This window comes from Lampetra planeri, chromosome 69, assembly GCF_965212315.1.
Source record: "Lampetra planeri chromosome 69, kcLamPlan1.2.h2, whole genome shotgun sequence".
In the NCBI taxonomy this organism is placed as follows: Eukaryota; Metazoa; Chordata; class Hyperoartia; order Petromyzontiformes; family Petromyzontidae; genus Lampetra; species Lampetra planeri.
In genome coordinates, this window is record NC_136174.1 from 861793 (window position 1) to 873458 (window position 11666).

An 11666-nucleotide genomic window follows, 5' to 3' on the forward strand; every position below is an offset into this window, starting at 1 on the left:
TTGCCAAACGTCAGCCTCGAAACCTTAATGACTTGGAGAAGATCTGCAAAGAGGAGTGGGACAAAATCCCTCCTGAGATGTGTGCAAACCTGGTGGCCAACTACAAGAAACGTCTGACCTCTGTGATTGCCAACAAGGGTTTTTCCACCAAGTACGAAGTCATGTTTTGCAGAGGGGTCAAATACTTATTTCCCTCACTAAAATGCAAATCAATTTATAACATTTTTGACATGCGTTTTTCTGGATTTTTTTGTTGTTATTCTGTCTCTCACTGTTCAAATAAACCTACCATTAAAATTATAGACTGCTCATTTCTTTGTCAGTGGGCAAACGTACAAAATCAGCAGGGGATCAAATACTTTTTTCTCTCACTGTAACGCGATGGGAGATCTGACCCAAAGCTCGAATGAAATAATACATTTCGACACAGCTGAGATTTTCATACATGTGAAGTATTGGAAAATGACGGCAGGAAACTCCTTGACGGGAACACACTTCTTTTATTAAATCTTGACTTGTAACAATACAACGCGTGGCCTCTCTTCTTCACAATGCGCTTCTCTTGACTCTGGATTCTGTGCTGCCGGCTCTCTGTGCCTCGTGTAGACTCCGCGCCTCGGCTACACTCCTCTCTCGCCTCGTGTAGACTCTGCGCCTCTGCTACACTCTCCACTCGCCTCGTGTAGACTTTGCATCTCTCTCTCTGGCTACACCGTATGCATACTCGGCTCGTGTAGACCTTCCTCTCTCGCTGGCTACACCGTATGCATACTCGGCTCGTGTAGACCGTTCTCTCTCGCTGGCTACACACTATACATTACTCAGCTCGTGTAGACCGTTCTCTCTCGCTGGCTACACACTATACATTACTCAGCTCGTGTAGACCGTTCTCTCTCGCTGGCTACACACTATACATTACTCAGATCGTGTAGACCGTTCTCTCTCGCTGGCTACACACTTATACCTTACTCTCCTCTACTCTCCATTACTCTCCTCTCCGGGCTCTATCTCTGCACCTTCGTCTTCATTCTTAGATGGTTCCACTTCTGCCCCTGCTCCTCTGTGCATCACCTTATATACCCCTTCTTCCCGGGAGACGGAGCGGATGCGGACCTCAACGTCGGCACCGCTCCTCAGTTACCCAATCCCCACGCGCTATCCCTACGATCCGGTTCCGCTCAGCGCGTGTTTCCACTCCCCGACCAATCACACCGCGCTGCTACCCGATCACTCCCTCTGGGCGCGTCACCGGCACACAGCCAATCAGCAGCACTACCCCCACCCGCGCACTGACGCCTGCTCCTCCCCGTCAGCGCGCGTCACCACACACACACCCGTACATACGCGCTGGCACACGACATATACACCCAGCGCGTATCACCACTACATCACCCCCTCCCACATAGCTCGCAGCCGGCCCGGCTGCTAACAACAACCAACCGCGACGATAAAACGACAACCAACAAAAAAAAACCCCGTAACCCCCCGAGTGTGCCCCGTAACATAACACCACAACAACAACAACAAGAATAACTATGTACAGATTGACAATGAACCCGAAAAGTCAACAATAACACGATACGAGCAAATTCGAAACGAACGCGCCCCACGTCCCTGCGACTACACGCAGTGACGAGGCGCTCCAACTGCCCCGACTCCTCACGAGGCAGGTCATGCAAAGTAGCACGACCTGGCGCGAGTCCGTCTGGCTGGTCCATCGTATGGGGCGGGACACTGACGACCGTCCGGCGGTTCCGGCTGCTCCAGACGGCGCGGAACGGGCCTGAAAGGGCCGGCCCCGCCGCGGAGATCCGGCCGCCGGTGATCGGCAGCTGTCAGTTCCGAGACACCTGGGAGCAGATCAGGCGAAAATACGTGTGGATCAGGCAGAGACATTTCCCCCTCTGGGTCGCCGGTCACGTCACACGCCCGGCCATCACGACACAAGGGGAGGCCATATGGAGGCGAGAACGGTTTCAGTCAGGAGGGGTGAACGTACCACCGGCGCTTTCCCCACTTTATCTGAACGCACTGGGGCCGTGCAACGCGCACGACCTCCACGGGTCCCCTCCCCGGTCTCAACAATTTAGGCGACGTAGCCAAGGGTGCCTGAGGGCAATGCAGCCAGGCCCTGTCACCTGGTTTCCATTCGTGCATGGACACCTTCCGTGCCCGCAACCGTTCATTAGCAATTTGGCGAGCCCGCGAATTAAGCCGCGCGGCCTCCCTCGCCTCTGTCAGCTTGTGAATATTAAACTTAATATGTTCTGCCAAATTAGAATTAGTTTGTGGAGCGGACAGGCCAAGTTGCGTTTCTATTGGCGGGTCAGCTTCCCGACCGTACATCAAATAGAATGGGGAAAACCCCGTAGCTGCATGGGGGGCCATTCTATACGCGGCAAGGACTCCCGGGACCTGCAGGTCCCAATCTACATGTGCCTCGCACACCTGCTGGCACAGCATGGAAGTCAAGGTTTTGTGGAGTCTCTCCACCATCCCGTCAGTCTGCGGGTGGTACGGGGAGGTACGCACCTTCTTGGTACCCAACAGATCGCACACCTCTTGCAACAATTTACTCGAAAAAATTTTACCTTGGTCGGTCAGCAGGCGTTCGGGAGCCCCCTTGTCCAGGACATAGCCCTGGACGAAGGCATCCGTCACAGCCGCTGCCGACTGGTTAGCGAGAGGCCACGCCATAGGCCATCGGGTAAAGTATTCGACCCCCACTAACAAATATTTATTCCCTCTCGGCGTGACTGGGAAGGGCCCCAAAATATCGAGTGCAACGAGCTCGTTGGTACGCGAGACCTGAATAGATTGCAGCGGTGGATTAGCTGCCACGGCCGGTGGTTTACGCCTGGCGCACTCAACGCACCCCTTCAGAATATGCACCACATCACTTCCCATTCCCGGCCAGTAATAGTCACGCTGAAGCAGGGCAAGCGTCTTGTTAACTCCCAAGTGCAAGAGGCGTTCGTGTGCCGCCAAGACAACCCTCCCCCTCACAGCGGAAGGCACCACGAGTGCGTTCCGCCGGGACAAACTGTCCCATTTCAATAACACGCCCCGCTCAAGTACATAGGAGCCGGTACGCTCCTGGTCCCCCTCGGGACCCCCAACCTTGCGGCGCAATGCTAGCAGCGAGCTGTCCGCCATCTGGAGGCGGCCCCATTCGCTGAGCGACAGCGAGAGCAGCGAGTCCCGACCCTGAGAGGCAGTGGAATCATCCCCGATCGGTGCGCCCGCTGTCGCAGCCAGTGCCCCCATCTCCCCCGCAAGCGTCGGTTTACAGCGCGCCGATCCCGACAAACACGCGCATTCATCACAAGGCAACAACCGCGACAAGCAATCGGCATTCGTGTGTCGCAACCCCTTACGGTACGTAGTCGTAAACTGATAGTCCTGGAGGACTTCCAACCAACGCGACAACTGGCCCGAGGGCTGGGCGACCCTCAATGAATACTGCAGCGCCGCGTGGTCCGTTCTGACTGTAAAGTGACGACCATAAAGATATGGCCTAAACTGCTGCACAAAAAAAACAATGGCAAGCAGCTCGCGACGGGTGACACAGTAGCGCTGCTCCGCCGGAGACAACACCCTACTACCGTAGGCGACAACTCTTTCGACACCCCCAACGACTTGGGATAGCACCCCCCCAATGCCCGTGTTGCTAGCATCCGTGTCCAGCAAAAAGGGACTGGCAAAATCGGGATAACACAAGGGTGGGGCACCCACCAAGGCGTCCCGGAGGGAGCGAAACGCGGCCTCCTCCTCCGGTCCCCATTTGAACTTCACTCCCTTCGCCGTTAGAGCGTGCAAGGGTTTTGCAATAGTGGCGAAGTGCTCAACGAACCGCCGATAATAAGAAGCAAACCCGATGAAACTACGCACGTCGGAAACGGACGTAGGTGTCGGCCACGAACCGACACAATCCGTCTTCGCGGGATCGGTGGAGATCCCCGAAGAATCGACAATGTGACCCAAGTATCTAACGGACCTACGAAGGAGGTGACATTTGGCCGGTTTAAATTTCAACTTAGCCGATCGCATTCGCAAGAACACCCCTCTCAATCGCCGGAGGTGTTCCTCAAACGTTTTACTGAAAACAATGACATCGTCCATATAAATCAAGCATGTATCCCACTGCAAGCCCGACAAAACCAGCTCCATAAGTCGCTGAAACGTCGCTGGAGAGGAGTGAAGTCCCATGGGTAACCGGTTAAACTGGAACAGCCCCCCTGGAGTCCGAAATGCTGTCTTAGGTTTCGACTCTTCGTCGAGCGGCAACTGCCAAAACCCCGATAACAAATCAAGAGTCGAAAAATATCGCGCACCAGACAATGCATCGAGGGACTCATCCATCCTGGGGAGCGGATACGCGTCAGCCACAGAGATCTTATTCAGGCGACGGAAATCAACGCAGAATCGCAGGGACCCGTCCTGCTTCTTAACCAGCACAATAGGCGCTCCCCACGGGCTAGAGGAGGGCGAAATAATATCAGCTTCTAGCATATCGTTAACAGCCGACTGAACATGTTCCTTCTCCACGGGACTCAGTCGGAAGGGATTTAGCCTGACCGGCGCCGCATCGCCCGTTTCAATGTGATGGTGCAACAAATCCGTGCACCCAATGTCATACTTATGTTTACTGAATACATCAGAGAATTCAATGAGCAACTCGCGCAGCGCACCCAACTGCGCCGCCGACAAATCGTCCGAGGCGGCACATAACGAATGGACCCACTCAAGGTCTTCCCTTGGCTCAACGTTCCGCGCGGGGCTCGAGCCCACCTGCGCAACCAACCCATCATCCCCAGGGACCTGCGCCGCGTGAGCCAGCACGGTGCCCTGCGGAATGACAGCTGGTCGCGACCCCGCGTTCAAAACCATCACAAACGGATCCCTGTCAGCCCGCACCAAAGTGTGAGCCACCGATAAATCAAGACCCCCGACAGCCTTGTTAGAAGGACCCAAAAGCATACTCTGTCCCGAAGCCTCCCTCACCCATGGTTTCCGCAACTGGAGGGGAATCAACATCTGTGAACCCGGGGGCACTTGCACTGTCTGCGTCGCCACCGCTTGTATCGTAGCGCACGCCGTCCGAATGTCAGTAGGGCCCGTCAAAAATGAAATCCGGCGACCCGATGGCAGTTCAATGCATCGTTGATCGATAAGAATTTTAATGGGCATTTTAGCCAAAAAGTCAGTGCCCAAAAGACACGGAACTGCCAAAGAAGACGAAACGAAAACGGGTCCCGACAATTTGATATCTCCAATGCAAATGGACGCCCTAACCTGACCGATAATGCCCAACGATCCCCCATTAGCGGCGTAAAATGGCACATCCACTGGAAGCAGCGGACGACATTGGACCGGAAGAATATTATAAATGAGGTCCGCCGCAACGCGGCGTCCCATGTGTGCCGAATAAACAGGCCGAGCGTGTGAGGTGCCGCGACTTGCCGGGGATTGTAGAGATGACTTGGGCTCTCGGTCGTCGTCCAGCCGAGCTCCCATGGCGCGCTGCTGCGGAGCGCGGCACCCGGACGCCACGTGGCCCCGGAGGCCGCAGTTATAGCACGTGACGAGGGTCGGAGTAGATCTTGGTTGCTCCGACTTTCGGCCCGATCGCAGAGGCGACCGGGCCCCCGGCCTCCAGTCCCCTGGTCGTCCCGTGGCGAACGCCTCCTCTCGTGGGCTGACGACTTGGGGTTCGGCGACCACCAAACCCGGGGCTGCGACGACAGCAGCGTTGCAACCAACGCCTTGCTTCCGTTGCAGGGCCTCGTGCGCTTGAATACTCGTGGCGACTCTCAAAGAAGAAATATCAATCTCGTCAGCTGTGTTGATAGGGACCCCCAGGTCCTGCGCCAACTTGAGCAGCTGCTCCAAAACCATCGCGTCTTGGCCCTCCTCGTCCATCCGAGGGAACGCAGCATCAGCAAGAGCCAGCAACGCCGTGCGATAGGCCAGCGCGGTCTCCGTGGCCGCTTTCCGTCTTGCGTAGAACAGATGGCGGCACGTAGAGGGAGGCCCGTAGACCCTGGCCAACAAACCCAGCGCATCCTTCAGCGTGGAGCGGTCCGACTTCCGTGCAGCCCTGAAGGCCGCGAGCGCATCGTCGTCCAGCATGGCGGGCAATGCCCGCAGCGCCGTAGCATCGGACCACGCTGACATCTCTTGATGCGCCAAAAACCTTCGCTGAAATTGGCCCCAGTCTCCGCCTTCCGCCTTGAAGGCTGACAACGTGGGCAGGCGCTGCTGAAAAATGAAGTCATCCGCCTCGTGGTTCCTCTCCGCCTGTCCGTCGGTGTCTAAGATGGCGGCTCCAGCAGCAGACGTAAGATGGCGGACCCCCTCGCGCGCTGATGACGTCGATGCGCGCGCTTGGGAACCCACCACCACGTGGCGCTCGCCGTTCCCGCCAAAAGTAGGCCCAGGCGCAATGGCGGGAATCCCCCATTCGTTTTGGCGGGAATCTGCGGGGCGACCTTGTAAAATGTCCCCCACCGTCCCCGCTCCTCCCGACGAGCTGATCTCCGCCAAGATGGACGCGGCGGCGAGCAGCAGCTCCGCCAGTCGGGAGTGCGCCTCACGAAGCCCGGCGTCTGTCCCCGGTCGCTCGGCCGGCGCCGTCGACGGACCCTGCAGCGTGGGCAAGTCCTCTTCCTCACCCCCCGCCACCAGCGGCCCCGAGTCGTCCAGGTCTTCCTCGCGGTCAATCCCGTGGGTCCTACGGGTCTTCCTCGTCTCCATACTTGGAAGCCCGTTTCACTTCTGACGCCAGATGAAGTATTGGAAAATGACGGCAGGAAACTCCTTGACGGGAACACACTTCTTTTATTAAATCTTGACTTGTAACAATACAACGCGTGGCCTCTCTTCTTCACAATGCGCTTCTCTTGACTCTGGATTCTGTGCTGCCGGCTCTCTGTGCCTCGTGTAGACTCCGCGCCTCGGCTACACTCCTCTCTCGCCTCGTGTAGACTCTGCGCCTCTGCTACACTCTCCACTCGCCTCGTGTAGACTTTGCATCTCTCTCTCTGGCTACACCGTATGCATACTCGGCTCGTGTAGACCTTCCTCTCTCGCTGGCTACACCGTATGCATACTCGGCTCGTGTAGACCGTTCTCTCTCGCTGGCTACACACTATACATTACTCAGCTCGTGTAGACCGTTCTCTCTCGCTGGCTACACACTATACATTACTCAGCTCGTGTAGACCGTTCTCTCTCGCTGGCTACACACTATACATTACTCAGCTCGTGTAGACCGTTCTCTCTCGCTGGCTACACACTTATACCTTACTCTCCTCTACTCTCCATTACTCTCCTCTCCGGGCTCTATCTCTGCACCTTCGTCTTCATTCTTAGATGGTTCCACTTCTGCCCCTGCTCCTCTGTGCATCACCTTATATACCCCTTCTTCCCGGGAGACGGAGCGGATGCGGACCTCAACGTCGGCACCGCTCCTCAGTTACCCAATCCCCACGCGCTATCCCTACGATCCGGTTCCGCTCAGCGCGTGTTTCCACTCCCCGACCAATCACACCGCGCTGCTACCCGATCACTCCCTCTGGGCGCGTCACCGGCACACAGCCAATCAGCAGCACTACCCCCACCCGCGCACTGACGCCTGCTCCTCCCCGTCAGCGCGCGTCACCACACACACACCCGTACATACGCGCTGGCACACGACATATACACCCAGCGCGTATCACCACTACACATGCATACGGATACTGATAATTAGACATGTGATTGAAAGCAAATAGTCAGTTATCCTGTAACCCTGTGTTTTTATATCGTGAATATGATATACAAAGTGAATAATGTATTACACAGAAAAAATTTGTGAATTGGATGCAACGTGATCGAGCGAACGGAACTACGTCGCAGGACGTGTAAGAATAAGCGGTCATACGACTACCTCGGCATTCAAGTTTAAAATTCATTTATTAGGTATAGCCCTGTGAGCCATTCGGCTCTTGAATCGGGTGCAACCCCAACAAACAAAATCCAAAAACATGAACAAGAAAACATCTTAAAGTGACTATGTGACTATGTGCAAACTGAAAATCTAGGGAAAAAACCGGCAAAAATTCCAGAAAAAGCACCATACATCAATGCTCTGTGCAAAAATCCCAGTGGGATGCAAGTCAAAGAACAACAACCACAAGACAACTGAGATTAAGGCCATCAGTCTAACTCCGTACTACAACAAACAAACATGGCCAAACCAAAACACGTTTTCGAAATCACCAAAATAAAGCCATAAAAGCAATGTAACAGTGATCATAGGAACTGACCGAATTTTCACGATAAACGACATAAACAACATGGACCACCAAACCCTGCAGCCATAGCTGGCTGCATGAGTATCAAATTTGTCAATGCACCTTTAAGAACAGCACACTGAATCAAAACACAGATCATAATTTGCAGCGGTCATCCGGAGCGAAACATTTTATTTTATTTTAGGCCCCTAAATAGCAGTGGAAGCTAGGGGTGTACAACTCCTCTGGAGCAGTTTTGAGTGAATATCTCATAGGTAGTGATTCAAGTTGCAGTTTATTAGCAATAGCATTCCAACCCCTCGGGGCATCAATAGCAAAGGCCCTTCCTACAGTAATTGTACGGCAATACGGAATGTGAAGCTGGTAAATGAGTGAAGACCTTAGGTCAAATTTGTTTGAAACAGAGAGGAGATCCAGCAGGTAGTCTGCGGATTTTTTTGTAAGTACATCGTGAATAAATAAGATCTCGTGCACAAGCCGTCGAACATTAAGAGATGTTAAGTTTGACCTAATGTAGAAATCACAGTGGTGAGTCCTATATGGGCAGTTCAATGCAAATCTTAAGGCCGAGTAATAAATTGTATCGAGCTATCTTCAGTACAGTACTTGGGGCTGATTTATACACGATGTCACAGTAATCAAGTAGAGGCAGTGTTGCACACTCGAAATGAAGGACGTGGGCAGGTGCTCCAAATCGAGGGCAAGCACATTTATTTATTGTGGTTAATATTAATCTTGTGAAGAACAGCACCGTCACTCTGTAAAATGCAACAACACGTGTGTTACAACCAGCCTTGCTCCCGAGCCGCCATTAACCATGTGACTGGTATATCCGCGTGGTCATTCAATAACCCTGCCAGCCACCTACAGGCCCGACTCAGTCATCACATGCTGCTGTACACACATGCATTGATGCACTGCACAGCGCATCAGGACCTTCACAGAACCACACTTTACTCTCTTGCTGCACAAGGACATACTTAAAAGAGTGATCCATTCCTAATGTGCCACAGCAGTGTTGTATGTGTTGGGTTATGAAATTTTGATGAAAATAATAAAAATTAATAATTTTACAAAAAATGTGCAAATCGCATTATGTTAATGTGTGAGTTAATATGCATAAATTATGATAATGTGAGTAATTATATGCATAAATTATGATAATCACGGATATAATCGTAGTAATTTATGCGGATGCTTGCGATTATGTTAATGTGTGCAGTTATGATAATTAGGCTCAGCTTCGTTTATCCAGAGTTATCAATCATGATAACACGATTATCATCGATTAAACGTTTACCGATTATCCTAGTGTGTGTTATAATATTTTAGGTCTCCAGTTTCAGATCTCATCACAGGATACAGTTATCAAGAATAAGATAGTTTTGCATGGACTTGGAAGGAACACTCGATATGCTTCTGTGATAACAATTTTATTCTAACAAGCATGTGACATTCTATCATGCAGGTTAAACATGCGTCCATAATTCATGAGCAAGATTATGCAATTAACGAAAATGGATAACTAAACATACTTCTTCATTTGCGGGACTATGCATTTAACTAAATTGAATAACTCAAAACTCTTATGCAATTACGATATTATGCATTTGACTCATATGAATAACTAAAACTCTTATGCAATTACGAGATTATGCATTTGACTAAAATGAATGAATAAACACTTATGCATTTGCGAGACTATGCATTTACTAAATTGAATAACTCAAAACTCTTATGCATTTGCGATATTATGCATTTAACGAACTGAATGACTAAAAACCCTCCTAACAATCGTAACCTCTACCTTTCCACCAGGCATCTCATTAGTTCGTTTTTGTATCGATCACAATCGGCGACTGGCCGAGTTTGAAAACAAGCATGACACTCTTCATTTTGCGGTAATAAAAGCACTTATTGTATCCCAGAGGCGAAAGTATATGTCAATAGATTCATCGGCAAGTATAAAATCCTTTTAACGGAATGTTTGATATAATGGTGGGTGAGGGCGTGTGTAGTGGTGTGAGGGCGAATCTGGCTCTGTTTTAATTAATTCTTCGGCGAGACTCTGACAAAGAAACCGGTTTGACAAGATTTTCTCTGTGCTTCCTTGAGTCTGTATGTGGGGAGCGATACGACCGATTAGGAGATTCCTCTGTCCGTGCGAGTTGCAGCCGAGACTTTCTCCGCTACGAGGTGAGCGGCGGCGCTTGGCGGTACTTGGTAGCTGACGGCGCGATGGCGCCTCTCTGCAGGTCTGACGGCGGCGCTCGTTCGGAAGACTTTGACTCTCTTTCTCCACGGCGGGATGACGAGTCGGTTTTGGTTGATGCTGGTCGATCTGGGTGTGTATTAGACACACGGCGCATTCAACTGCGCTGTGTTCCTCCTCACAGCCGTTTGACCAGGCTTTCTCCACTGCTTCGCGCTCTCTGCTTTGCTCGCTTGGCGATCTCCGCCTTTCCTGCGGGTTGTTCGCTGGTCGTCACTCTGACGAGGAGCGATGCTTCGTTCGTGGCAGGGTGGACGTTGGCGTCTTTGTTGGCTTCACTCGCAGCTCGGCGACTCAGGGTAGCGATTCTTCTCAGGTGGTGCAGACCTCGGCTTGTAGCTGCACGTCGCTACCCCGCGAACCTCGTCATTCTGGATGACGAAAACTTCTTCGTTGTCGGCGTTGAGATGAGATGGGGCCGACGCCCCGTGACGAGATGGGGGCCGAAGCCCTGGCGATTTTTGGTGGAGCCGGAGCCCTTGACGATCTCTGGTGGGGCCCGTGGCCCGGACGATCTCTGGTGGGGCCCGTGGCCCGGACGATCTGCTTTGGATGGATTTTTCCTCGGCTTATATCTGTAAATTCCACTCAGTTTCCCGAGTTGTTCAAAGGCTGTCATAAAACCTTCCTGTGGGGGTGAAGTTGTGCATCCGTGTGTGTCGTGTCCGTCCGTGTGTGTTTGTCCATGTGTTTTAGTCCGTATGTTTATTAGCTTTGAAGACCAGCTGTGTAATCATTCTGGAAGGGGGGGGGCCTCGTGACGGCGCCACCTAAGTTATCCATTAACCAGACCGATGATTCGCGTTCGCATCGAGTTATATATATAACAAAAAATATTCGAATCCATGTTTTTGTTACTGAATAATATTTGTCGCGAAAACCTACGCGTTAAGCGAGCTTAATTATTCCCTCCCTTGCTCGGGGATCATATCTTTTGTTTCACACAGCTTAAGTTGTTTTGGTTTGGAAGTTGAAATGCGACTTATTTGCTGCTTGGTTCCATTATGCCCAAGTTATGCCGAAACCGTGTTCACGATGTTTCATCGTGACCCGATCTTCCATGGAAATGTTATTTGCTCGCGTGTGCAATTTTTGCT